Source organism: Mustela lutreola, chromosome 1 (genome assembly GCF_030435805.1).
Source record: "Mustela lutreola isolate mMusLut2 chromosome 1, mMusLut2.pri, whole genome shotgun sequence".
NCBI classification, from domain to species: Eukaryota; Metazoa; Chordata; class Mammalia; order Carnivora; family Mustelidae; genus Mustela; species Mustela lutreola.
In genome coordinates, this window is record NC_081290.1 from 261,967,930 (window position 1) to 261,995,657 (window position 27,728).

The 27,728-nt window shown below is 43.8% G+C and overlaps 1 long non-coding RNA gene across 1 annotated transcript; it reads left to right on the top strand.

The window, feature by feature from the left end:
• The first annotated feature begins 3,661 nt into the window (after positions 1-3,661).
• On the top strand, positions 3,662-22,231 carry LOC131822109 (uncharacterized). Its single transcript, XR_009350090.1, has 3 exons — positions 3,662-3,822; positions 19,753-19,876; positions 21,820-22,231. It is a non-coding gene; the product is annotated as an uncharacterized LOC131822109 (long non-coding RNA).
• Positions 22,232-27,728: the final 5,497 nt, after the last annotated feature.

Below are 27,728 nucleotides of genomic sequence, written 5' to 3' on the forward strand. Positions count from 1 at the left end.
TTTGAACGGAGCCTGCCTTTGGAAGATAAACTTAGAAATATCTGTCCCACTAGATTGCAATGAAGAGAAGTCAGGCTGAAATGCAATACTTGACTCCAGTATTTGACTGAGAGTCCGAAAGTTGAACTGAGTACCGACTTCCTGATATACGTACTAGCACTCCTATGCAGTTTTCAAATACAACTGTGTGAACTGGGGCAAGTTATGTGATCTTTCTACACCTCTGTTGGGAGGATTAAATGAGAAAACCCATGTTTAGCACAAAATAGAGAATCAGCAGATCCAAGCTGTGAGGTCAGAGTGACCACTCCAGGTTGATTTGGATCTTGATCTACATGGTCTTCCCCAGAGGGGAGTTCTGAGGGGTGTTTCATTTCTCAACAAGGCTTGGTGAAGAGACCGCGCATGGAATCCCATTTGGTCTGTACAATAAACCCTGGTGGATGGGAAATAAAGGGGTGAAGGTCAGTAACAGATGGGGTGTCCCCAGGGACTAGCAAGAGTGAGAGGTTTTTTCTAGTCTCTAGACAGATGACCCCAGTGAGCACTGGAGCCAAGGGAGTGGGACTGCTTCATGGGATCCGTGACCATTGCTTGGGGGGCCAGCTGCTGCCATAACCTGACTCAGTAGGAAAGAAGTAAGGGCAATAAATCACTTATCTCTCTCTCCTCCTGCCTCCTAATCTCCTCCTGAAACCTCCAATTGGCTGAGTATCCCTAGAAGGCAGAGGACAAAGGAGGCTGGCAATGCAGTCTACAGGAGGCCAACCTCTTGAGGCCCAGAGCAGAACCTGATCCACAGGAAAGGATGTGCAGAGCTGGGGAGCAGAACAAAATCAACACCAAGCAAGAGGCTCCTCAACCTCTCACAGCCCTGGGTCCAAGAAACCACGTCTCCCCCACCCAAGTTGTAGCTCAAGCTCAAGGAGCTGACCCTCGCACTCCCTCCCCCAGTGGTGGTGAAAGAGCCGTGGACCACGTGGCCTGGTGGGGTGGAGGAGTGCCCATGTAGTAACAGAGTAGGGGAGAAACCTGACTTCTTTGACTTGTCTTTCCCAGAAGATGAGGAGCAGGTGCGAACCAGTGCTCTCCCCTGGGACAAATGTATCTTTCCATTCATGGGAGGAGTAGGACGGACTCACATTTGTCAAGTATTGATTATACATGGGGTACCGAGTTGACCCTTTCTGTATGTTGCCTCTTTGAATCTTTTGGTGATTGACTCATGGGGATCAACAGCTACAGGGGCAGCTGGAGGGGGCAAGTAGGCCTAGCTCTTAGAAACCTGATGACACTAAAGAAATTTGACCACAAAGCCTTCCCCACTCTCTGACTCCTGTGATAACCACCTCAACTCCGTGGGCCAAGCAGCCATGTATTTCTCCTATCAGGAGAAAATGTCTGGTAAAATTATTTGCCTGTCACCCCTCCCAGGTGAATGTGTGTTTCCCAGAATGGGCCAGAGAGTGGGTGGTACTGACCAAAGGGGTGAATCACTAATAGTGGAATCCCAGGCATTTAGGGAGGTCATATTTCTTGGGTGGGTTCCTTGCTGACATTGTTGATATTATAGATATTATACAGAGGTGACAGCCACCTATTGTCCCCCAAAAGGAGATCGTCTCTGTGGGTGTGGTGATGATGAGGAAGGAGGGGCCCATCCAGGCTGGAGCCAGGGTGGTCTGATTTTCAAAACCAGATCTGTCCCTGAGAATGAGAGGGAGCTTAAACACCCATGCAGCCTCCCCGAGTGTCTCGAGCTTCTGTCGCCTCTCTGAAACTGGGTTCTCTGCACCTGGAACACGGTGCTGTCATTACGCAATGTCCCTGTTGGCAGAGGTGTTTGGGCCCCTTGTTTTCAGGTCTGTGCCATTTCCAAGAAGGAGCTGTGGACTTTGAGGAAGACTCAGCTACTGAATAGCAGCCCCAGTGCCAAACGAAGGCGCCAAGAAGAGGCAGAGAAGAGAAAGTCCTGACTGTCACACGCGGATGAGGCAGTCAGCCCCGCAGCAGCCAGATGGCGGCCCTGCTGTCCCCCAGTGGCCCTGGTGGCAGGCTGCGGTCAAGGTTGGGTTGGGGGCAGAAGGAGGCCAGGCCAGGCCCCGGGAGAGAGAACAGTGAGGTGTCCAGCCACCGGGTCGTAGGATGTGAGCAAAGCGACTTTTGTCAGGAGCTCAGGGCCTGGTGGAGGATATAGCTCCATGTTCAAGTCCAGCGCCCCACAACTTTATAAAAGCCAGGCTCAAGGAAAAAGTTTTTCCTATGAGACCTCAGCAACGTCATTAATAACAATAACCGCTGCTACCATTTACTGAGTGTGTGCGCCTCAGCCCTATTCAGAAAGGTCTATCCCTGGGTAGACTTGCTGTCGTGAAGGGCCAGCTGCGACTTCTAATCCTTTCACATAGTTATCATTTATTCAGTGTCCTAGTGACATTGGCAGGGAAGTAGGTCCAGGGACCTACAGGCTTGTAAGGGTGGCCTCCAGGCTCCGTTGGTTCAGATGGAGTAGGGGTCCTCCGGCACCCTGGGATAGGTCTCCTGAACCCAGGGAGCACTGGCAGCAAGAGTGGAGAAGGTTCTCTGCTCTGGGGAGCTCACCTGCCCGGGGCAGCCTCTAGTTTTCACAGTGAAGAGCTTGAGGCTTGCCTTTGGACCAGACTCAGGGCTACGCCAGATGCAAAAGGAGGACAGCCTTGTCTACGTTCTTCTGCCTCTTGTCCGAGTTTCTGTCTTGAAGGAAGAAAGGTGGCCTCTGGTTGTGGTCGCCTGTTCTGCGGGGTCTCCCTTCTTCCACCCCCAGACATAATGGTACATGGCTCTGAGCCCCAAATAGGGCCGCCAGGGATCTCACACCAGCTGCCTTGACACCGTAATCCTTGGGACTTGACATTGTTTGTCATTAGTGTCCCGGAGAAATGGGGAGACTGAACTGATTGTGAGAGGACGGCAGGTTATTTGGGGCCAGAGACCAGGAGGGACCATGGGAAAGGTCAAGGGGAACGTGGCATGTTAAAAACAAATTCCATCTTCCTCTCGATTTTACCTAAGACAGGTGTTGCCTAGACAGCCTACATTTTGGTAGAGTGGTTTTCATGACAGAGTGGGCCACAGGTGACAAATGTCTGGCACACTTGCCACCATCCCCCTTCTCCCCACACCTTCTCCTGGTCACTGGAATTGTAGGGTCAGCCCCTTCTCAGTGCAGTGTTCCAAGCAGTCTCCACCCATGAGAGTCAGCGATGGAGGTCAAGTGCCTTCCCTATGTCTATTTAGAACTTTTGCTCTGAATTCTCGACAGTAATGTATTCCCAAGGCATCTAATCTTGGTGTCGTGACTGTCACAGAACCTGGAAACTCAGCGCAGTTCGGTGTTGACTCCCAGATTGTCCTCTGCTTCGATGGCTGTCAGTGTATACTGAACTTGACTGACTCACTCCTCCTCCTCCTCCAACCAAGCTGGTTCTCTGGGCTTGGCAGGAGTTCTGGCTGAGACCTCTCCTTACTCCATATTCTCTTCATTAGTAATGAGGCGTTGTTCCTTAATTACTAGGTGCTGGATACCAGAATTGATTTCCTTTGTTTCAATGAATTTAGCAAAGAGTTCAAGAATACTTCTTGCGCTTGACACAAACTGACAGATTTTTCATTTCCAGAACGCAAAGATCACCAAAGGCGAAGGGATGCCTAGAACATCAACAGGTGTGAAATTCACCTTCATCATTGAAGCGTTCAGACCCTTTGATACACGACCCCTGGACACTCTGCTGCCTCATTTGAAATGAAAAACCAGTTAGAATGTGGGAGAAATACATGCTCCAGGTAACTCAATATTCTAATAGATGAAAATGAATGAAATTAGGATATTAAATCACTAATAGCTCTCGCTGTGAAAAACCATTCCAACATAGATTAGTCTAAATTTCCTACCTCAGGGTGTCCCACCTCTTGAACATAACTGAGTCCTTAATGATTCAGAGCTTCAAAGCCTCAGGGTCCTAATCCTGAGAAGAGACTGGGGAAAGTTTACTGATGTTTGTTGGCTGGCTATAAGATCTATTAAGAAATTGTCTTTTTTTTTTTTTTTATTAAATCCAAGAGTTTTTTCTTTCCTTTCCTTTTCTTTTCTTTTTTCTCTTACTTTTCTTTTCTTTTCTCTTTTCTTTTCTTTTTTTCTTTTCTTCTCTTTTTGCATGAAAGCCCAAAAGTTAAGGAAGGTAGAAGCTGGCTGGAATGTCATTTAATGGACAAGCTCTTTCTCTACGTCTTGGAGAGCTTATGTCTGAGGGCAGAATACATGTGAAGTCCCGGTGATCTGTGTTGGCCATTCCAGCATAAACAGCCTGGGTTTGCAATAGTCGGAATCATCTAAACCACCCCTGGCAAAAACGTGGAACCTGGCAAGTCACCCAACCTCTGTGAGCCTCGGTTTTCTCTCCTGTAAAATGGTCAGGGTAATCAGGCAAGGTGTGGTATTTAACCTAAGTGAGGAATGTGGATTATTATTGCCCTGAAAAACTTAGAGAGAGACATTAGAGACATTGTTATTTAATAGCATGTTGAAATTTATTTTTTTTAAATCAGGATTGTTAGATTTTCCAAGATCAACTGAATATATTTCTTATATACATTTTAGACAACACAGAAAATTAGAAATAAGAAAAAACAATCATGCAAAAGTCTCCCACTCAAAAACAGTTTCTTTTTAGTTTATTTCCAGCTAGTCATTTTGGGGGCAACTTTTTTTTAATATAGTTGCAAAAAATACCAAACATAAAATTTTGCTCTTTCACCATTTTTAAGTGTACAGTTCAGTGACATTAAGGACACTTTTTATTGTTGGGCAGTCTTCACTACCGTCCATCTTCAGAACTTCTTCATCATTCCAAACTGAAACTCTGTCCCTGTTAACCAATGATTCTCTGTTTCCCTTTCCCCCATCCTTGGTAACCATTATTCTATTTTCTGTCTCTATGAACTTGACTAGTCTACATTCCTCCTATCAATAGGATCATTTCTAGTTATTTTTATAAATGGGTCTTCTTAAAAAATACCAACATAGCCTAATGAATAGGGAATTCAGCATCTTGGTTTCTTCACATTGTCAGCTACATCTAAAATATTACAAGCATTTTTTTTTAAATTTTGCTGCATCCTCTGTATAAATGTCTTTGCAATGGCTGAGTGTTACTGGGTTGAGTGGATGTATCACTCATTCTTAATCTTCCCCAGTTTGCTGTGTTAGAGAAACACTGTGTTATGAAAACAGTTCTGTGTAGAACTTTTATCCTATTGAGGCTCACTTTCTTTGGGCAGATTCTAGAGAGGAATGACTGGCTTCAAGGAAATAAGGACATTTTCAGGCTCATGATTTGAACCACCAAATGGCTGGGAACAGTGTTTCAGATGGCGCCAATGACAGCTGTGTGATTGATAGCTGTGTGGCTTTCCCCATGGAGGGGTGTGCTGGGAGGTCCTAGTCTCTTCAGACGTTGACAGTTTATGGGGTCCATTCAAGCACTGGCTCTTTGTGGCGGTGAGCAGACAGGGCTAGTTCCAAAATTCCTCTGTAGGAGCAGGTTAGGCACATTGATGTCTTCCTTGGGGGAAACAGGAGTTTTCCTTGAAGCTGCACATGCAGAGCAAGCACACCATTTTCCCTTTATATTATGTGTTTATTTGGGGGGCAGCATCGAGGTTCACTGATGGAGGTCATGGAGAATCTATGGAAAGGCATCTCCCATCCCAAAATTTATATTATGTGTTTATTTGGGGGGCAGCGTCGAGGTTCACTGATGGAGGTCATGGAGAATCTATGGAAAGGCATCCCCCATCCCAAAATTTATATTATGTGTTTATTTGGGGGGCAGCATCGAGGTTCACTGATGGAGGTCATGGAGAATCTATGGAAAGGCATCCCCCATCCCAAAATTTATATTATGTGTTTATTTGGGGGGCAGCGTCGAGGTTCACTGATGGAGGTCATGGAGAATCTATGGAAAGGCATCCCCCATCCCAAAATTTATATTATGTGTTTATTTGGGGGGCAGTGTCGAGGTTCACTGATGGAGGTCATGGAGAATCTATGGAAAGGCATCCCCCATCCCAAAACTTTGGTTCCTCTGCCAAAAAAGGTGGATCCTAGTGACCTTTTGAAGCTCTCCCAAATCTGTGTTTTTGTTCCCTGGGATCCACTATGATGCAGGCCCCTGGCGGGACTGGCCAACTTTAACCTTCTCAAGTCAGCTTGGTTGCTCCTCTTTGGTTTGGTCCCAAGTGTCAAGGAGAGGTGGACGCACCCTCTCCCTTCCCAGGAAAGCTCATGTCGCAACAAGCACTCGTGTGCTTCTCTCCCTGTGGCTTTCTCGGTAGCCCAATCTGATGACACTGCTCCCACCGCCCTCCGCTGCTCTCCAAGAAGACGTCACAACCTCTAGAGATCCCAATCAGCCTGCGTTCTCCCTGTGGCACTGTGTGCTTTGGCTGCCCCACCAGAAAGCTGGGCCTATTTTTACCTATCATTTTGATATTATCTCGGGGAGTAATTGGAAGCGAGCTCTCAGTGTGGAAATTCTTACTCAGAACACAAAGGATTGAAGAGAGTTGGAGGCTGAACTCCGGAAGGACTCTTGCCCAAGGCCTCTTGGCAGGGTTGGCTCTGGTTTCTTGGAGCAGGGGGGATGGCCAACAGATGAGTGTTGCCCTGGGAGCGATTTTGTGCTTTTTTAGTAGCTGTGGGCCATGGTGAACACCAACCATTCCTGCCTTCTATGCATTGTTTAGTGAACTGCCCTTGGTTTAATTTCAGTGGCAATGTAATCGGCATTTGCTGGTTTTTCTTGTCCCTGTGGGAATGCTGGTCTGCATCTCACTGTTTGCCTTGAGATATGGTCTGGGGTCCTTTAAGCTGCCACATGTCCCTCTGAGTGATGTCATTCAGATTTCAATCAGATTCCAAATCAACGGTCTCGGCCTTGAGAGCTACCTGTGTGTGGGAGGTCCTGTCCTTGGTGCCCACGCCAAAAGTATCAGCTGAAAAGTGTCTGCAAAGGACATCATTTCAATGATCCATGACATTTGTCTCTTTTTTGAGTTTTTCCTTGCACAGATCATGCAATGGTTGTTTTAAAATCAAGCCCCTTTCCCCGCCTCTCCTAATTATTATATCTTGTGTGTGGTTGATTCTAACATAATAGCAAACAATGGACACATGTTCGCTAGACAAACTCATGATTTTAGGAAGACACGAAAAGGCTTACAATAATTTCTGTGAAATCCACATTTGATCATTCTCCTTTCTCAACTGAGAGGTAAGTTCTTACAGTGCTCAGTAAAAATAAATAAATAAATACATAAAGTTTTTCTTTTCTTTTTCTTTACATCTTAACTATTTTTAACTACTTATTATGGAACTAAAACATTTAAGTTGGCCAAATAACTTACATACCTAGATATCCATCTCTAAACCTCCTTAATGATCAACCTTTGGCCAATTCTGCCTCTTCTGATCCCCAGCCACTTGCTGCCTCCAGATTTCCTTTGAAGCAATCTTAGACAGCCTGTCATTTCACACCTACGTTTTGTACTACCCATCTCTAGAAGATAAGCGTTCCCTTGAAAAGCCTAAACCTACTTTTAAAATGAAGAAACTTTTGGGACATTTTCAGAGAGGACTTAGAAAGTGATGAAACTATTTCTCCTTCATTAAAAATTTGTTAAACTAATACATGTTAATTGTTACCAGTACAGGCGTGTTAGCAGTAAGAATGGCAACAGGTAAAATTAAAGAGAGGCCATTCCGAAGGATATGTTGAAATTTTTAGTCACTGGTTGAAATCAAGACTTTAATTCTGCAGAACCCAGTTATTAGCATGGTTCAGAATTATAGATGTTGACTAGAGTTCCCCAGAGGTAAGCTCAGACCCAACTGATGGACTTTTCCATTTGCTCAGCTATGTGGGGTGGTCATGTTAGCTCTGTCCAGGTGTCTCCAAGAAGTTTTGACTGCATACTTTGATCGGGAAACAATTAAGCATGTATCCACAATAGAAATTATTTATTTAAAAATTGTATATATACACAATAATGGTGACTAAGTATGTCAGAAAACACATATCAAATAGAAACTAGAGGATAAAATGATAAGTAAGAATGTGTGGCAGTTCTAATATTTTCTTGCTGCCTTCAATGGGTCCCCTTGTACGTGCCCCAAAACTGGAGAAGGTGGGAGACAAAATGCATCACGGTGAGGTGTCAGTCGTGAGCCTGGGCTCAAATCCCAGTGCTGCCCCTCCTTAGCTCTGTGACCTTGTACACATCACTTAGCTTTTCTAAATCTATTTTGTCATTCATCATGGGAGAGCATTCATGCCTTTTGGGGTATTGTAAGGGTTAATCCTTACACAGTGCTTGGTACATGGTAATTACTCAATACATTCTAGCCAATAATGACGCTGCTCATGAGAATGAGTTCCTAGAGGGTTGGGCTGGGCTACTCGTTTTTACGGAGTACCCGACATGAGGCACATGCTTATTGGCCCTGACCCCCGGGTTTGGTGTGCTGACGGCGATGTGGGTGATGCTACGGGATAGTTACAGGGGATCATATTGGGTGTGATCAATAAAGCGGCGTACATGTCTTCACTCATTCAGATTTATTTGAACTGATGGTGACGGTGACAGGATGATGACACTTACAAGGAGGATCACATTGAGGGGGGCGGTGACTATGACCCAAAGGGGAAGCTCTTTTGCAGTCCCTGCTGGAACTGCACCATCAGTGTCTGCCCTTGTCTCTCCTAAGAATGTACCCACCCAACAAATACACTGACTAGCTTGTTTCACTGTCTCCCTGCCTGGCCTCTTTGCCTTGTTGACCTGTTTTGCTGCTGTGCCGTCCTGTCGGGCTCCTGTGCCTCTGTCTCTCTGTAAGTCTGCTGCTCTCCTTGCCTGCACATAGGCCCAGGAGATGAACCAGCCCTCTGTTCCCCGCAGGGCCATATTATTTGCCAGTGGCTATTTGGTTCTCATGTCAAGGAACCTGCTTCTTAGCCCCTGAGGATAGGTGGTGTTAGAAACCTAGAGTGTGGCCCTTTGTGGCCTTCTTCAAGAGGTGGCCCACGTCTTTTCAGGTGTGAGAGAGGCCAGACGTAGTAGAGAGCAAACTCATGTGCTTGTACAAATCTGGAACAAAGGCCCAAAGCCGGTCAGGCGGGGCCCCTGGAAAGTTCTGGTCTGGGAAATCCACGATGCAGCTCTGTGCCTCTGCTTCCCAAGTGACAGGAGAAGCCTCCTAGAAGGGCCGAATCCCCACTGGCATGAGATCTCAAGAGAGGTGTCGAGGAAGGACTCCCTCCTTTCCAAAATCAGGACAAAGGAAGGTTAGCATTGCATCCAACAGTACCAATAAGTAAGGGTAAATTAAAACAAGAACTTGCCTTAGGCTCTTTTTCTGGGGGCTTGTGCGTGTGTTTTGTTTTGTTTTTTTCCATGAACCTTATTTGCTGGGTTTCTGGGAAATATGTTTCACCCTCTCTGAGATGGTTCAGATTTCATGCAATTAAGAATTTTGAGAGTCTCAGGTTGACATTTCCTCAGGAGCACCCCTAACTCTTTCGATCTAGATACTGACTTGGGAATTAATCTCCTTAGGGAATTCCAAATATGGTAGCACCTCATAGCTTTCTATTTTTAATCCTTTTTTTTAAAGATTTTATTTATTTATTTGACAGACAGAGATCACAAGTAGACAGAGAGGCAGGCAGAAAGAGAGGAGGAAGCAGGCCCCCGCCGAGCAGAGAGCCCAATGTGGGGCTCGATCCCAGGACCCTGAGATCATGACCTGAACTGAAGGCAGAGCCTTTAACCCACTGAGCTACCCAGGTGCCCCCTTTAATCCTTTTCTATAGACCTCATGGTATATACCTTGAATATTCTGAAAATGGGTGCTGACACCTAAGAATATACATTTATCTCCTCATACTAATTCTTTAACTGGGATGTTGCTCATGTCTCAAAATGACTAGGGTATGGAATATGGAATTCTGTAGAGGAAGATCATGTGCTCTTAAAATACTAGCTCTGAGGGATTGTTCTTTAATATAAATATTCTAATGACTTGAAAAAATTTATCAGTTCTATACTTAACTGGGGTTAAATAACCAGCCAGTCATGCTATTCTAAACAGTTTGGAATTGCCTTCCCAACCACATTTTTGGGGTTTTCTTTGGCAGAGAGACCCCCAGGCCAGAGAAGAGGAATGGATTTTGATTCATGACTCTGATGGGGTAGACTGCATCCTTTTTATGGTCACTCCAACAGGGACTGGTCACGGGACAGATTCCTAAAGCAGAGGTTAAAATGAAAACCAGGCTGTTGTGTGGTCGGAGAGATAGAGCTTGTATCCAAACTTAGTGAGATTGTTTTGGTGAACTGTGGCAGACCTACCTGTCACATATGTCATCTCTCTTTTTCAACTCCCACCCCTGATGACAGGATAGGAATAAAAGAGAAGAGATAAGTCCATCCACTGACAAATAGGTGCACAAATATGGTATATCCATGCAATGGAATATTATTTAGCTATGAACAGGAATGAAGCGCTGATACATGTTACAATGTGGATAAATCTTGAAATGTTATGGGAAGTCAAAGAGGACAGCCACAAAAGATCACATATTGTATGATTCTGTCTATTGGAAACATCCAAAATGGGCAAATCTATAAAAGCAGAAAGCAGGTTGGTGATTTCCAGAAGGTGAGAGGAAGAAGGACCAGGGAATGACTGCTTACTACATATGGGGTTTCCTTTTGGGGCGATGACAATGTTTGGAACTAGAGAGAGGTGGTGGTTACACAGCACTGTGAATGTACTCATTGCCATTGTGTTCTGTACCTCAGAATGGTTAAAATGATTTTTATGTTGTGTAAATTATACCTTGGCAAATAAAAGAGAAGAATAAGACAAGGAGAAAGGCAGAAGAGAGGTCATTGGAGACATAGCAATACCTTTTGGAATATGGGAAACATTTGGAGACAGGGTGATTGATTTATCAGAATGGAGAGAGCAATGACCTAAGGGACTAAGGCAGGGGGATGGGGATTAGTATCTGTGAGAAACAAGCCACATTACTGGTCAGAACCATAGGAAGGTGAGGCTTGGAGATACCAGGTGCTACAGGTGGTAGCAATAAAGGGGGGATTTCTTGAAATTCCAAATATAGAGAACTTAGTTGCTAAGTCTTTATTTTTCATCATGCTAAGCAACCAGGAGACTCTTTCCTGCCCCTTCCTCTGAGCTGGGGAGACCTAGAGACAGCCAAGTTCAGGGTGGAATCCCATTTTGAAAATAAGGGAGAAATACAGGTCTACAGCTGAGACCCTGGCTCTCTTCAGAATGCTCACAGCCAGGCCTGGGTCAGCCCCTTTCGCAGATCATCCTGTCCTATGCAGAAGACTGGAATATTCCTTTCTGGAGAAACTGACTAGTCCAAAAGAAAATACCCATTTTCTTAGTAAGATCTTTACTTTTGGGAGTTCCCCAGGAAAAAGGCAGCTCACTACCTCATCAGCTTCTGGGGATGCCCACTGGTCAGGGTTCACCCTGAATGCATACCTTCTAATCTATTATATGGTACTTTAGTCTTAATTATGGAAAGACAGGATCACTTAAAATTTATTTATTTTAGAGGGAGAGAGGGAGAGTGCACACTTGCACGAGTGGTGTAAGGGGCAGAGGGAGAAAATCTCTGGAAGACTCCCCATGGAGCATGGAGTCTTATACAGGGCTGATCTCACATGAGATCATGACCTGAGCCAAAACCGAGAGTCAGATGCTAAATAGACTGAGCCATGGAGGTGCCCCAAGACAGGCTCACTTTTGTAGAAACTTCCAGTGTGAAAAAGAAATAGAATAAAGAGGGGGGGAAAACTTGATGGTGTAAAGAGAAAAGAAATCTGGCAGGGAAAGAAAGTAAGTTAAAAAACAGAAACCTTTATATAATTATTACTCTTTGGAGAGATAAAGAAATATATTGCATCCCTGAAACAAGTACAAGTTCCTGTGGAGACAGATTAATTAGAGAAGAGAAAAGAGCTCCTAGAAATTTAAAAAGTGAATAACAAAATAAAAGTAAAAAGTTGGGCAGAAGGCTTGAGTATTATTTTGAAAGAATATAATACTTTAGATTTCAAAAACAATGCAGAATCAACTCAGGAGGTGGTATGTGACCAAAAGAAATTTCAGGAGACAGAGGAAAGGGAGGGGGAAATATTCTAAGAAAAATTTCTACAACAAAAGACCATCGATCTCCAGATTGAAAAGATCCACCTTGTTTTCAGAAAAAAATAGATTAAAAAAATCTTCATTGAAACCCACCCTTGTGAAATTTTAGGACAAGAAGACCCTAAAAATTTTCAAAGGGAAAAATAAGTCACATATAAAGGAGTTGGACTCCGAATGACATCAGACTTCTTCCCTAGGACAATATTGGATGCTACAAGAAGAGAAGCAATGCCTTAACATTTCCAAGTGAGAATAATTTTTAACCAGAATTCTATATCCAGTTCAACTAAAATCCTGATGTGAGGGAGGGATGAAAATATTATCTAAAATTTTACCTCCAATGTACCTGATCTCAGAAGATGCTGGAAAATGTACTTCACCAAAACAAGGACCTAAATCAAGAAAGTAGAAGTGGGGTCTGGAAAATAAGGATGCCACCCAGTACAGGGCACAGCTGGTGGTGGGGGGTTCCCAAGAACAGAGCTCTAGAAGGGACAGCACCAGAGGAAGAAACCGAAGGACTATCTGATCAGCTTAAGCATTTGGAAGTAGTTTTCAAAATGTATATAGCAGATATGTCCCAATAGTTATAAAAAATAGCAGAAGGCACAAAGAAAGTCAAACAAATGAAGAGTAAAGAAGACATAGGGAGATGAAGTGGAGAAGGGAGTTGAGGGAAATTGGAAGGGGAGGTGAACCATGAGACACTATAGACTCTGAAAAACAACCCTAGGGTTTTGAAGAGACAGGGGGTGAGAGGTTGGGGGAACCAGGTGGTGGATATTAGAGAGGGCACAGATTGCATGGAGCACTGGGTGTGGTGCAAAAATAATGAATACTGTTATACTGAAAATAAATAAAAAGTAAATAAAAAAAGAAGGCAATGCTTAACTCTTGGAAAAACAAAAATAAAAAGGTCTGCAAGAAAGGAAATGCAATCATGCTTTACTACTTGACTAATTGTTGAATAATATATACATAGCCACTGATTAATCATTTAACCCCAAATCAGGACATTTTGGAGGAAGGGGCAGGGACAGTGTGATATAAGAGAGCCAAATCTAAATCTTCGTTGACAATAATGTCTAAAATTGACATATGAGAGAATAGCAGCATAGGGACATTATTTAGAAATAATGTCCGGGGCGCCCGGATGGCTCAGAGGGTTAAGCCTCTGCTTTCAGCTCAGGTCATGGTCTTAGGGTTCTGGTATCGAGCCCCACTTTGGGCTCTCTGCTCGGTGGGGAGCCTGTTCCTCTCTCTCTGCCTGCCTCTCTGCCTACTTTTGATCTCTCTCTCTCTCTGTGTCAAGTAAATAAATAACATCTTAAAGAAAAAGAAATATGTCCAAATACCAGAATGCAATACCAGAAGAAAAGCCAAAAGAGGCAAAACTTGCCTCTGCAAACAGGACGTGGGAAGTAAGAGCAGGGGAACAGGGACTTGCTGCTTTGTTGTTGTTATTACTATAAGCCTTTTAGTGCCATTAACCAGGTTTTCAATGATGTTGAAAACTAAAAAAAACATATTAGTTAAAAATTAGTTTAAAATATTTACCATTATGGAGGGTGCCCATGGCATGTATGCCAAGACTGTTTAATTGTGGTGACTTTCCTATATTCATACCCCAAACAAGCACAGATAAAAACTGGTGGCATTTATTGGACATTGACAATAGACCAGACACTCTGCATTGTCTCCATTGATGTTTCCAACAACCCCTTGAAGGAGGCTCTTTTAGTCTCTTCTTTCACAGATGGGTAAACCCAGAGACGGAAGTGACTTGCTCATGGTCCCATAGCCAGTAGCTTGTAGGTGTAGAGCTGGGATTCAAACCAAGTCTGGGAGACCCCACAGCCAGTGTGCTCACTATTGTAGTTTTCCTACCTGTCCTCTGCATCTTCATTAAGTACTCTTAGTTCCTAATTGCACATGCCCTGTTCTGAGGGCTGTAAGGAGAATTAGCGCAGGCACAGTGTGCTGTGACTCTTGTTGATAGCAAGAGGTCAGGACTAAGGAAAACACACACCCATTGCCCACTGACTCAGTGATGGGACACGGTGAGGGGGTGGTGTGGAGAGCACCTGCGACCCTGTAATTTGGGGGACCTGGATGCTAGAGTAATTTGGGATGGGGTGGGTGCTGGTGGGCATGTACTGGGGAGAAAGAAGGATGTTCTTCTGAATCAAACATATCCTTCATCACTTAATCCATCACCCTGGAAATCTCCTTTCCCCTTCTACAATTTCTCTCCTACACCTGCTTCCCAATTTCTCTTCCTGTTCAAATCTGATGTTCTGTTTCAAGAAGCTGATTTGATTTTTCTCCTGTATAAAATATAAAGGTGGACTTTTGTTTTTTTAATTGGGAAATAGAGAAAAATAAAAATAAATCATTCAAGCACTGTTGGCCACATATCCTCCTTTGTTTCTTTAAAATTCATTTTATTGATTTTTTTTTAATCAAACGAATACGTGTTTCTAGTTCAAACATTCAAATAGTGCCACAGGTTTATAGTAGCTGACTTTAGCCCTTCCTAGCTCAGCAATCCAATATATTCAGTTGCTGCTTCAGGTCCTTACCTCCATCATTCTCAACATGTTTAGATGGGTTTTCTTATTGATTGATTGAGTTTATGGCCATCAAAAATGATGACTTCGGGCGCCTGGGTGGCTCAGTGGTTTGGGCTGCTGCCTTCGGCTCGGGTCATGATCTCAGGGTCCTGGGATCGAGCCCCGCATTGGGCTCCCTGCTCCGCAGGAAGCCTGCTTCCCTCTCTCTCTCTCTATCTCTGCCTGCCTCTCGGCCTACTTGTGATCTCTGTCTGTCAAATAAATAAATAAAATCTTTAAAAAAAAAATGATGACTTCAATCAGTCACTTACAGTACTTCCCTCTCGCCATGCCCCCTCTCTCCATCTATACTCAAAGTCCTGTCCCCGTCCTCCAGGTAGTAATATCAGCGTGTTGAGTAAGTCAAGGTCACTATTTATGTGAAAACTACACAAAGGGTGTTCACAGCTGATATACATACACGTAATGTATTAAGATATAAGATATAAGATACGAGATAATACATACACATAATGTATTAAGAGTAGATATTCTTTCTTTAACTGGTCCTCATCCTCTACCCCTGCCCTCCATGTCACTCCTGCATTCACAATGACCTCATTTTTCCTTTGCTTAGTCTTCCAAGCACCTGTCACCAATTTTTCTCCCAACTCCTTTCTCCAAATTTCAGTAAGATTTTTTTTTCTCTCAATCACATTGTCCCATCAGGTAGTATCTAGCTTTTCTCCAGTTGACTCCTCTCCCAGAACCCTCCACCCTGCTCTGGTGGTCATTCCTGTTGGCTGTTCCACTGTTTTCCTGGGTTTCTGACCTCTCCTCCATCATCTCAGGAATTCTGGTCTCATTTTTCCTGGGTTGGATCAAGTGTGTCCTGGATTCCGTGTCTTTCTGTCTCTTGAGTTTATTTCCTCAATTGGCTCTAATTCACCAACTACGAACATTCTAAGAAATAGCAAAAGATAAATTTTCTGAATTCTGGGCTGAATTTTGTAATCACTGGTCTGGAGCCATGGTGGTGTTTCTGTTAGTACACCAGGATTCCCCTTGCACATAAACAGTCCCTCTTCTACTTCCCCAGCTTGTGGTGAACCCATCCCCCAGGACAACACTGTTGAGTGTCCTGGTTTGGCACGAGGCCACTGTCTGTGCCCAGCAAGTGCCAATCAACAGCACTTGTCTTAATAATACCTTAGCCTCAACACCCAAGGTTTAAGTTGTATTAATCACCTAATAAAGAAACCTTCACAAGTGCTAATTACTAGCCTAGTCTTTATATGAGGCCCATTTAAAGAGGTGCCATTTTAGAAGCTGTAGTGCTTATAGTCACTTAACAAACATTTATTAAATATCTACCATATACCAGACACCATGATAGAGCTTTGACATGAGTTGTATGGTTTAATCCTCATGGCCGTCCTGTGAAGTGGGCATTATTGCCATTTGTAAATGAGGCAACAATTTCAGAGAATAAAGCTTCTCCAGCGATTCATTCAACACATTTACTGAGAATCTACTATGTGCTAGGGGATGGGGATATTGTTGGGGCGGGGAGGGGAGACACACACATCTCTGGCCTCACGCAGAGTCTAGTTGAGCCAAGGGAGACAGACATTGAACAAATAATTTTACAAGTAATTTGTTAAATACCTTTGAAAGAAGTGCCATGAGAAAGAAGTATGAGGTGCTATGTCCCATTCTGGGGAGTCAGAGACTGTTTTCTGGAGATGGTATATTAGATCTTTAAGATGAGTGAGAGTGAGCCAGATGAAATGAGGTGTAAGAAAGGGAGAGAGGGAGGGAAGAGCATAAGCAAAGGCTCAGAGGTGAGAAGGGGTTTGCATTAGTGAGGGGCTCATAGGTCAGTGTGATCAGAACAGAGTGGAATGATGTGCCATAAAGCCCAGTGGGGACCAGGTCAAGGAGCAGAGTGTGAAGCTTTTGAGTGCTCTATTAGAAACCTAACAATTATCTTTGAGGATAAGGAGAGGCTTGTCAAAGATGAAGAGGTTTGATCAGTGAATGAACAAATCATCATCAATGAAATGATGAGATTTATTTTATAAAAACTCCTTCGGTGGGCACCTGGGTGGCTCAGTGGGTTAAGCTTCTGCCTTCGGCTCAGGTCATGATCTCAGGGTCTTGGGATCGAGTCCCGCATCAGGCTCTCTGCTCGCCCGGCAGCCTGCTTCTCTCTCTGCCTGCTGCTTTGCCTACTAGTGGTCTCTCTCTCTCTATGTCAAAAAAATAAAATCTTTAAAAATAAATAAATAAACAAATAAATAAAAATAAATAAATAATAAATAAATACATAAATAAATAAAAACTCCTTCGGGTTTTTGTGGGGACACTACATGGGAGGAGGCAAGAGTGGACCTGGGGAGAGCCAAGGGATGGCTGCTCCAGATGTCATAATCCAGGTGGCAGTTGAGGGAGATGGGGACAAGTGGAGGGACTCAGGATATGTTTGTCAAGAGGCTCGGCCAGCTCTCTTTCTGATCTACCAACGCTGCTTCTTTCTCTGTGCAAGGGTCAGAGGGCACACACACCCTTTCTCTCCCAGTGCGCTGGCTGGGGATGCTAAGTCGTAACCTAATAATTGTGAAGAACCTCTTCCTTGTGCGGTGCGAGCTCCTGAATTATACTGTGTAATATGTCAGTCATTTGGGATATAAAAAGAAAACATAATCATTGCTTTTAAGAGCACGAGCATCCTAATAAGGCTATAGGGATATAAACAGGGTCTTCAAACAAAATTAAATATGAGGAAGTTAGGGGTGCCCAGCTCAGGTCATGATCTCAGGGTCCTGGGATCGAGACCTGCATTGGGCTCTCTGCTCAGCAGGGAGCCTGCTTTCTCCTCTCTCTCTGCCTGCCTCTCTGCCTACTTGTGATCTCTCTCTGTCAAATAAATAAATAAAATCTTTAAGAAAAAATATGAGGAAGTTAGAGAAGCTCTAGAATCTCACACAGTTCTTAGGGTCACAATCCTAGAGCTACAATTTAAACAATTAAATTTAAACAGTGGACTGTTTAACTCCATTATACCCGGCAGTATCTTTAATGATCCCAGAATTAGGCTGTGTTTTTGTAAACAGACTTAAAATAACACTATTCTTGGACAGCCTGATTCTTAATCTGGGCCAGAAATTGTATTCCTTAGAAACAAGAGTTACACATTTGAAATTCTTTTCTTATTTTTTAGGTCTAATTATTCTCCTAAATTGTTGATCTTCATGGATTTGTTATTGATGCTTTAAAACCTCATTAATAAACTTCTTAGTCGTGGGCCCAGAAGGTACAGAGTCCGAGAATACAACACTGTGACCTAAATTCCATACAACATTCTTAATTTCCATATATAAAAACAATGTCAGAACATGTATATAATTTTGCTTTGAAAATAGGATTCACCTCCTGGGTCAAGGGTCAAGTGTGTAGGAACTAGCTAGTACATTTGACCCTTGAAAAACATGAGTTTAAAAAAAATAGAAAAGAAAAACATGGGTTTGAGTTGCATGGGTCTACTTACATGCAGATTTTTTTTTAATAATACAGTAGGATCCTGTAAATGTATTTCACTTCTTTTTTTGTGTGTGTTTCATTTCTTAATGATGTTTTTAACATCTTTTCTCTAGCTTACTTTATGTAAGAACCAGGATATAATACATATAACATGCAAAATATGTGTTCCTCAACTGTTTATGCTATTAGCAAAGTTCCCAGTCAATAGTAGGCTATTAGTAATATATTTGGGGAAAGAAAAGTTCTATGTAGATTTTTGACCATGTTGGGGGTCAGCACCCCTAACTCCCATGTTTCTCAAGGGTCAACTGTCACTTGTCTCCAATGGAAACTTTGAATTCAGTTTGAAAAGCGGGGCAGGATCTTATAGATCTCTTGACTTCTAGACGAGAAAGTCTCTTGCAGAAGCCTTGGGAATTCAAACCATGTCTTTGGTGGGGGGCCTTCTGTGATGGGGCAGGGCTGAAAGGAGGAAAAGAAAAAATATTGTTTATGGCAAGGGTTGTAAAAACCCTGTGTTGCCTGGCCTAGGCCATAACAAAATAGATTAAAGTACATGAAGTCGAGTGGAAAGCTGGTAAATATTTATTAACATAAAGGATGTGCAAAAACAATTTATAAATCACAAATGATACAAAACTCTTTATTGTAGTTTCCTTATAGCCAACAGATTCCCATGGAATGGTCTTGACTTTGGCCCTGGGCTCATATATCTGGAGTTTCTCCCATCTGCTCTTTCAACTGATGAACGAGTGCAGGTCCAACATGAATGTGGGTTGATGTTTTATGTTAATAGGTGAGAAGAAAGCAAAACCACAAAGCTGGATGTTGGGTCTCCAATCATTTGTTAACGACAAAGACAACTTCTTTCCAGAAGGAGATGATTTTTTTCAAATATCGGAGGAATACTTCGTGTGTGTGTGTGTGTGTGTGTGTGTGTGTGTGTGTATGTGTGCGCGTGCACGTGCGCTACTCATAACATTTTGGCTATAAACACTTTTTAAAAATTTAATCGACATTATTAACTTTTTCCTAATACTTTCTTTAAAGTCTTGACCAGGGATCTGGAAACAAGGGTCTGTGGGTCAAATCTGACTTTACCACCTCTTCCTGTAAATCAAATTTATTGGAACACTCTGCTCTGTGGTTTTCCATATTGTCACAACTGCCTTTGCCTTACAGTGGCCGATGTAAGTTAGAGAGTGTATGGGCACCAAGCCCCAAATATTTACTGTCTGGCCCTTTACAGAATACCTTTTGCCAAAGCTGGGTTTAGAGAGTCAACAAAACAATAAATCAGGCCTTGATCTGGTGGTGTTTGCTGACTTCTGTAAGATGTCACTACTCCCATGGTGGCCAATTCCCATCTTCCAGGATGCCATCCCTAAACCCAGAGCTGGGAGGAGAGACACAGCAGCATCTCCTGGGACGGTGTTCTCACTATGCAGCCACAGCCTGTGTCAGTCGCCTTCAGAACCCTCCATCACCGGACAACGCGGTAAGATAATTAAGAACTGATGTGTTTTTGGTATTTCCTATCCTTGTTTCTGAATAGAATCTGTTTAGTTATAAATTTATAACCTTTAATTTTTTTAAAGACTTATTATTTATGTATTTGAGAGGAGGGGGAGAGAGAGAGAGAGAGAGAGAGAGAGAGAATCTCAATCAGACTCTGTGCCAGGCGCCGGAGTCCAACGTGGGGCTCGATCTCCCCACCCTGAGATCGTGACCTGAGCTGAAACCAAGAGTCCAACTCTCAGCCAATTGAGCCACCCAGGCGCCGCTATCATCTCATTTTTAATATGGTTGTTTTAAGTGGTTTGCAAGATTTTTGAGCATGTAACGATCTGCTGTCATGAGCTGGTTCAAATGCTCTCCCGTGTGCCCAACCCCCCCTGCCCCCCAGCCTGTTTTCCTATCTCTGGGAGAAAGCCCCTTCTTCTCAGCACACCTGGTTCCCAGAGTGTCCAGGGCCCTCGTAATGACCCTCTGGCTCTTCAGGGACCTTTTTTTTTTGCTAGTCCTGCCCTCAACAACGCCTTGTTCTCACAGAATCCCCATTTCCTCTCATCGCTTTGGGTGACACATTTAGCTCTGTGGTGAAGACTGACCTCAAGTAGTGCAGGCGGGTGGGCCCCAGAGTGGTGGTGAGAATCAGCAGCCTCTGGAAATGCAGTGAAGCTGGATGGGCCGCGGGCTGTGAGAGAAGAGGAATCCCGGGGGGGACTCCACAGGGTTTGGCCTGAGGAACTGGATGGATGGGACTTCCATTGACCACGGTGGGAAGGGTTGGGGCCAAACCAGGATTTTGGATGTGGACTTGGCAGTTTTGATGGTTTAGTCGACAAGGTAGAGATGTGGGGTACCCAGCCGCATATATGAATCTGGAATGCAGAGGGAGAGCCTGAGGGTGTTGGCACAAGTTTAGGAATCATCAGCAGATACTTTGCATTTACTGGCGTGAGACTAGATGAACCCATGTGTCGAGGGAGATTAGATGCAGGAGGGAAGTGGTTTGAGGACTGGGCTTTGGGTCTTGATGTGTAGAGGGGAGAACGCAGCCGAGAAGACCCTGTATTTATTAAACGAGAAGGCATGAAGTATCCTTTCTATCAGGGCCTCTGCCCAAGGGCTCCTTGGAAATGGTTGAGGTGGGGACTGGAGGAAAAGTCCACTTGACAGTGCCCCCGGACCCAGGCTAGTGGCCTCTGCTAGAGTGAGATGTTCTGCGTCCCACCTCTTTCTCAGAGAGGCCGATATCTGGCAACATTTTTCCAAGTCAGTTTTATTTATTTATTTATTCCTTTAAGTCAGTTTTGTTTTTTTTTTTTTAAAGATTTTATTCATTTATTTGACAGACAGAGGTCACAAGTAGGCAGAGAGGCAGGCAGAGAGAGAGAGGGAAGCAGGCTCCCCGCCGAGCAGAGAGCCCGACCCGGGACTCGATTCCAGGACCCTGAGATCATGACCCGATGAACATGTATGTCCTATGGCTTTCCAGTGTGTCCTACAGTCAACCTAAGAACTGTGGGATGTGGCAGCCGCAGAAATGCTTCTGTAGTTGTCGGGCCAGAAGGACGAGGACCGGCTGAGCGCGGTCTCGTCACTCCCTGAGTAGAGAAGCCCCGGAAGCTGTGTGCAGAGCTCTTTGCACCCTGCCCGGCCCACGGTGGATTAACCATTGTTTTCCCCCTCCTGTCAAGTCCCAGGGCTGCCATTGGTGGCTGTGTGACCTCAGGAAAATTGCTTCACTTCTCTGAGCCTCTATTTCCTCCTTCGTAATGACTCATTATTCCCACCAGAGGGTGTTTGTAAGGATTAAATCATTTAAAATGGAATGAAGCATGTAGTAAACTGTGAAGTTATTTGCAAATAGGAGGCGGAAATGACTCTGTCTGTACTAAGCTCAATTCACACATACTAGATTTTTACCCTTTGCAGCAACCGCGAGGGTTTCTCTACGCAACTCACAGAACAGACCATCTTTGAGACACGAGTATGCCAAACAAGACACGGAAGCACTCACTGTTGTTGTGTCACATGTTTCTTGCTGGCCCCCGAGAGCGACGACGATGAAATGACGGATCAAGCCCATCACATCACCATCACTGACTCCCGAGTTGGAAAGATAAAGCACAGAACAGCATTCTGAGTTCTCACGTCTGCCCACTCTCTTCCCCTCTTGGTCTCCTACCTGTCTCCTTTCTGTGCCGGTTGTCAGTTGAAAATGCCTCTGGTCTTCCTCTCCTGCCTTCCGTAAAGTCAATAAAAAGCAAGAGGGGGCATGCAGAGCGAGGACGATCCTGTCCGTGCTGGCCTCAGTTATGGAATCCGTTTAAGCCCAAGTGTGAGGGATGAGCACTGCGTGTTAACACTAATGAGTTGTTGAGCGCTACATCAAACACTAATGGTGTACTGTGTGTTGGCTAATTGAACATCATAAAAAGCTTTAAAAAATCTTAAAACAAGTGTGAGGCGAGTGTATGTTGAGGGGAGGGTGTAGGGAGAGTGAGGGCCAAAATTACTCGCATAAAGGCTCAGTAGGTCTGGTTTCTAGCTCTGACACAAACTGCCTCTACCACATTGCCATTATTCGGCCCAAGGAAGGGAATCGGATCCAAGCTCTTCCAGGTCTTTCTCTTTGGGATTCTGGGATTTCAGTCCTTTAGAGACGCCGGTGTACTTATGTCAGTATCATTCCACCAGGTGGCGATGTTTCCCTAACCCCAAAGCAAGTTTTCCTTCAGGGGGAAAAAAAAGCGAAGGTTTGTAGTCAGTTTTTTTGTTCCGTTTTGTTTTATTTATTTATTTTTTTCCTCCCCTGATTGTGTGAAAGAATGATTCTCCACAGCTGGAAAGAAGAAGCTTTCCTTCTGAACACCTTGGGCAGTTTGTGGGGGAAACAGGGACCCTGTTTCGAAAATTTCTCCTCCCCACAAGGAGTGGAGTGGGACATTGGGTCCGAAGACACAGTGGGCGGAGGCAGCAGTGGGGTGGGGTGGGAGATGCTGCAATTTCTGGATCCTAGGGAGGTTAGGGGCAGTGGACATAGCACTAGTCGTGGGCCTGGCAAGTCCTGCAAAACTCCGCCCAGAGAAGGGCACTGCACGCCAACCTTTCCCAGGCTATGTGAGAGTAAGTGGTGGCCGGTGCTCGCTCAAACGGCTGAGGTGGTCCTGCCAGAATCAGATGGCTTTACTTGTGAAGGTCAGAGGTGCGAGAGGGGAGTGTGAAGTCCAATTACCCCCTCCCTGCATGCAGATGGGGAAACTGAGGTGCAGGGTGGGTCAGTTCTCCTGATTCCATCTCCTTGCCAAATTATTTCTTCCTTAGACATTTCAAATAGACTTTTCAGGTGTCTCCTCTGGTGTGTGCAGCTAGCACATCTAGTTAAGCCTGCTAGCCTCCGGGCCTTGCCAAGCCTCCAAGTTATGCACACCAGGCACACTGCCCTGAAAGAGACTCCAAGAGCTGGTTGGTTTGTCTCAAGACCACGAACAGCAGACCGATAGAGTAGGAGAAAAAACCCATTTATCTTTTTCTTTTTTTTTAAAGATTATTTATTTATTTATTTATTTGACAGACAGAGATCATAAGTAGGCAGAGAGGCAGGCAGAGAGAGAGGAAGGGAAGCAGGCTCCCTGCCAAGTAGGGAGCCCGATGCAGGGCTTGATCCCAGGATCCTGGGATCATGACCTGAGCCGAAAGCAGACGCTTTAACCCACTGAGCCACCCAGGCGCCCTGAGAAAACCCATGTAAAGCAACTTTATTAACCTGTAAAACAGATGTCATGATAGGGTTTGTTTGTTTGCATTTGATAATAATGTAATAACAACGAACTTTTATTTAGTGCTTCCTATGGACTGAGTTCTGTGTTAAGTGCTTAACATAGTTGTATCCTATAGTGTCTTCCTAACAAAGCTGTGAGGCAGCTATTGCTATCTATTTATAGCAGAGGCTCAGAGAGGTTGAGTAACTAGCCCCAAGTCACACAGCCGGAAGGAGCAGAGGCAATATTTACACTCTCATTTGCCTAACTCAAGCTCTGGTCTTTTAGTTTCCGCGTTGTACTTCGTGACACTTTCTCCCATTGAGAGGATCTGATATAGAAACTTACAGGAGTTTCTTTCTGGAGTTGCAGCCACTATCTCATCATGGTCCCGTTGCTCTGTGAAGGCTCAGCAAAAGTGAGCCAGCTCAGGGCCTGGAGACATGGTGACATCAGTGTTGCGTCTACAGGCCCCCTGGAACATGGTTGCATGGGAGGAGGAGAGATGCTCCCGAAGGAAGCTGTTGGCACTGGACTCCAAGAAGCAGTAAGACTGTGTGTGTTTGGATGTGTTTCCTACCACCTGTGACAGTGGGATGACCAGCAGCCTGGGGGCCTGGGGAACAGCCACATGGTAATGGTGGCTGGGTGACGGATGTCACATTTAGTCCACATGATCGTATCCGGGCCTCAGCGCTGTCTTTGTCCCCATCTCACAGAGGACAATATCTCCAGTACACGAGGTTTTCTAAAGAAGTGGACGCCAGATATGAATGGCCTTCAGAAATCAAAATTCCTGTTTTCTCTCAAATGGCTGTGAAACTGAAGTACCTTATTAAGGTGTAGACAGATGCCACTCAGTGCCCAGAGCAGCAGTTACTGGTACGGAAAAAGGGACAAGTGTCTCCAGCTCATAGATTTCCATCTCCAGCTTAAGGCCATGCCATTTGAGCCATGGGGACCTTGGGCAAATTACCGAACTCTTCAAGTCCTAATCTCCTTGTTTTTTAAAATGGGCCAACATTATATACATCCCGGGGTTGCAGGGAAGGTGTATGAGATGGTGTACGGGAAGTGCATGGCGTGGTTTATGCAGAGGTACTCAGTAAGTACTAGTGATGATGATGAAGGTGGTCGCTGTTAATGATTCTAGATTCTTCTTTATGTCCACAGTGAGGGACTCTAGAATGTCTGAACCCACGTAAACCCCATTGACCCAGAGCACCTAGATATTTCTGCCTGTTGATGGCTCACTGGTTTCAGGGATGACCCTCGTCCGCCACGTCCCCATTCCATGGTTTGCCAGAATTTAGGTTGTGAATTCTCAGGGCTTTAGGAGCCAAGGTCTCTGATAAGTTTACTACCTGTGCCCAGTAAATGTTCAACGAATAAATAAGAGCCAATAAAACTATAAAAAGGAAGAATACAAATAAGTATCCTTATAAGCGCTTTAGATCTTAAAAGGTCTTTATATTCAGGTTGCTCAGAGTCAAGTGTGTATCTAGTAAAGATTTTACAAAGGGCCTGGAGTGGCGAGACCAAAGGAAGTGGGAGGCTCTAGCATCCGTCACTGGCCTGATGAACAGCCCCCTCTCCCGGGGCAAGGCTACTGGCCTCACATCTCCGGGTCCGATAACCTCCATGAAGGACATGCAGGTCAAAACATATTTCGTATCAGAGAAGGGAGACCAGAAATGGAAGAGGGAGAGAGGAGGAGGCCTGCCAAGGCACCTCACTCTGAAAATAAGGACTGCAAATTGACAACAGAGAGGCTTTTCAAAGGTGGCCGTAGGCTGTCTTGATGAAGTTAGTAACTATGCAGAAAAGAGCCATAAGGAAGGCCGCAAAGACCATGGACACTCACCTCCATCCGCCATCTCCAATCCCTGAAATCCGGTCACTGGGAATTTATTTTTTTCCTTTGAGTTTCCTTTGAGTTTTGAGTTAACAAACAATGAAGAATGATGTCTGGAAAATTCTAATTTTATATCCTCAATGTTTGGATTGTCTCTTCTAGATTATAAACACACAAACAAAAACTAATAACTTCTCATTTTTTTTTTTTACATTTCTTATTACAGAGGAGATCCACATGCATCACAGATTATTTGCAAAAAGAGAGAAGCAAAATTAAGGAAAGAAATTCAGACTATAATGTAATTACCCAGGGTTGGCTGTTATTAAAATTTAGGGATTCCCTTTTGCTGTTTTCTTTAAAAAAAAATCCTTTTTTTCTCATAAAATTTAATAGAACACAATTTATCTTTTATAGCTAACAGTTTTTATTTATGGTTGAAAAAAATCTTATTCTGGGTTATGAAAAATTATCCAGTATTTTCTCCTAAATTTTGATAATTTATAGTTTTGTACAGGGTTGCCTTTCAAATAAAGTTGAATCCACCTAGAATTGATTTCTGCGTATGGCATGAAGTAGGGAAAAGTTCTATCACCCACCCCCATGGATAGCCAGTGGTACCAAAATCATTCTTCCCCTACTACTCTGCAATTTCACTTCTTGTTGAAAAATCAATTGTCCAGGGGCACCTGGGTGGCTCAGTGGGTTAAGCCTTTGCCTTCAGCTCAGGTCATGATCCCAGGGTCCTGGATCGAGCCCCGAATCAGGCTCTCTGCTGAGCAGGGAGCCTGCTTCCCCCACCCACCCTTGCCTGCCTCTCTGCCTACTTGGGATCTCCCTTCTGTCAAATAAATAAGTAAAATCTTTTTAAAAAATTAAAAAAAAATCAATTGTCCACAAATGGGTGGCTATCTATCTGAGCACTTTTGTGCCCCATTGGACTGTCTGTATGTTGGACAAGATAGGATGCGCTGTGCTTTGTTTGGGGTAATACGTAACTGCAATATCTCATGGCTTCACATATTAAGTTATTTATTCCTCACTAAGAGGTCACTGGTGATGTGGGAGCTGTGTCAGGGCAACTGTCCTGTATGAATGAAGTGTCTACACCATTGGGAGCACTCTCTATCCAGAGGAGAGAGACTGGAGATTGCCCACTGACTCACCGGGTATTTTTACTCATCATTCACTTCTTCCTAAAACACATTTGCCAGAACCAGTCAGAAAATTAAACTCATGTCTGAGGAGCTATGAAATGTTTTCTGCCATGTGCTGGGAAAGGGAGGCTACTCAGATCTTGGAAAAAACACTAGTGACATCTGTCTTCCTCTATATCCTTGAGTGAAGACCACAGTCTCAATCACTCTACTCTTATAGTAAGACTCAATGCCTGACAGAGTAACTCCTCTGATCCCGTGTATTTCTTCAGGAAACTCTTGGCTAGTCTTGGACCTTGGCAAGTCCATATACAATGTAGAACATGTTTGTTAAGTTCTGAAACAACTTGATCTGAAGAGGCGGCAAATTACTTTGATTTTCTGATAATAAAGCAACAGTCACACCAGCATCCTGGAATTAGTCAAATTTGAGCATGACATATTTTCCTTTTTATATATTGTTAGCTTTGGCTTGTTAGTATTCTGTTTAGGGACTTTTCTGCCTCTCTGTTCCCTGTTCACGAGGAAAATTGACCTGTAATTTTCTTTGCCATGTATTTTTGTTGGGTTTTGGTGTCAAGATTACTTCAACCTTACACAACAAAATGGGGGTTGCTCTCACTTTTTCTGTTTTCTGGAAGAGTTTGTCTAAGGTTAGCATTGTATCTTCTTCAAACATTTCATAAAATTTGCCATGAAAGATATTTTATTTGTGAGAAATTTATTTTTAATAAAAGATCAATTATTTTAATATAGGATTATTCAGATTTTTAAATTTCTTTTTTTGTTAGGTTTGGTAAGTAATGTTTTCCAAGGGATTTGTCTATTTCATCTAAATTTTCAAATTTATCTACAGTTATTAATAATATTTCCTTATTATCTTGTTAATGTCTGCAACATATGTTATGGCTTTTTTTCCCCCCAACATTGACATTAATTATTTTGTACCTTTCCCCTTTTTTGTCTTTCTCTGTCTTAGCAGAAGTTTATCGATTTATTGGTCATTTCAAAGATCCAAATTTTGACCTCTTTAATACGATTTTTTGTTTTATTAATTTTTCTTCTTAT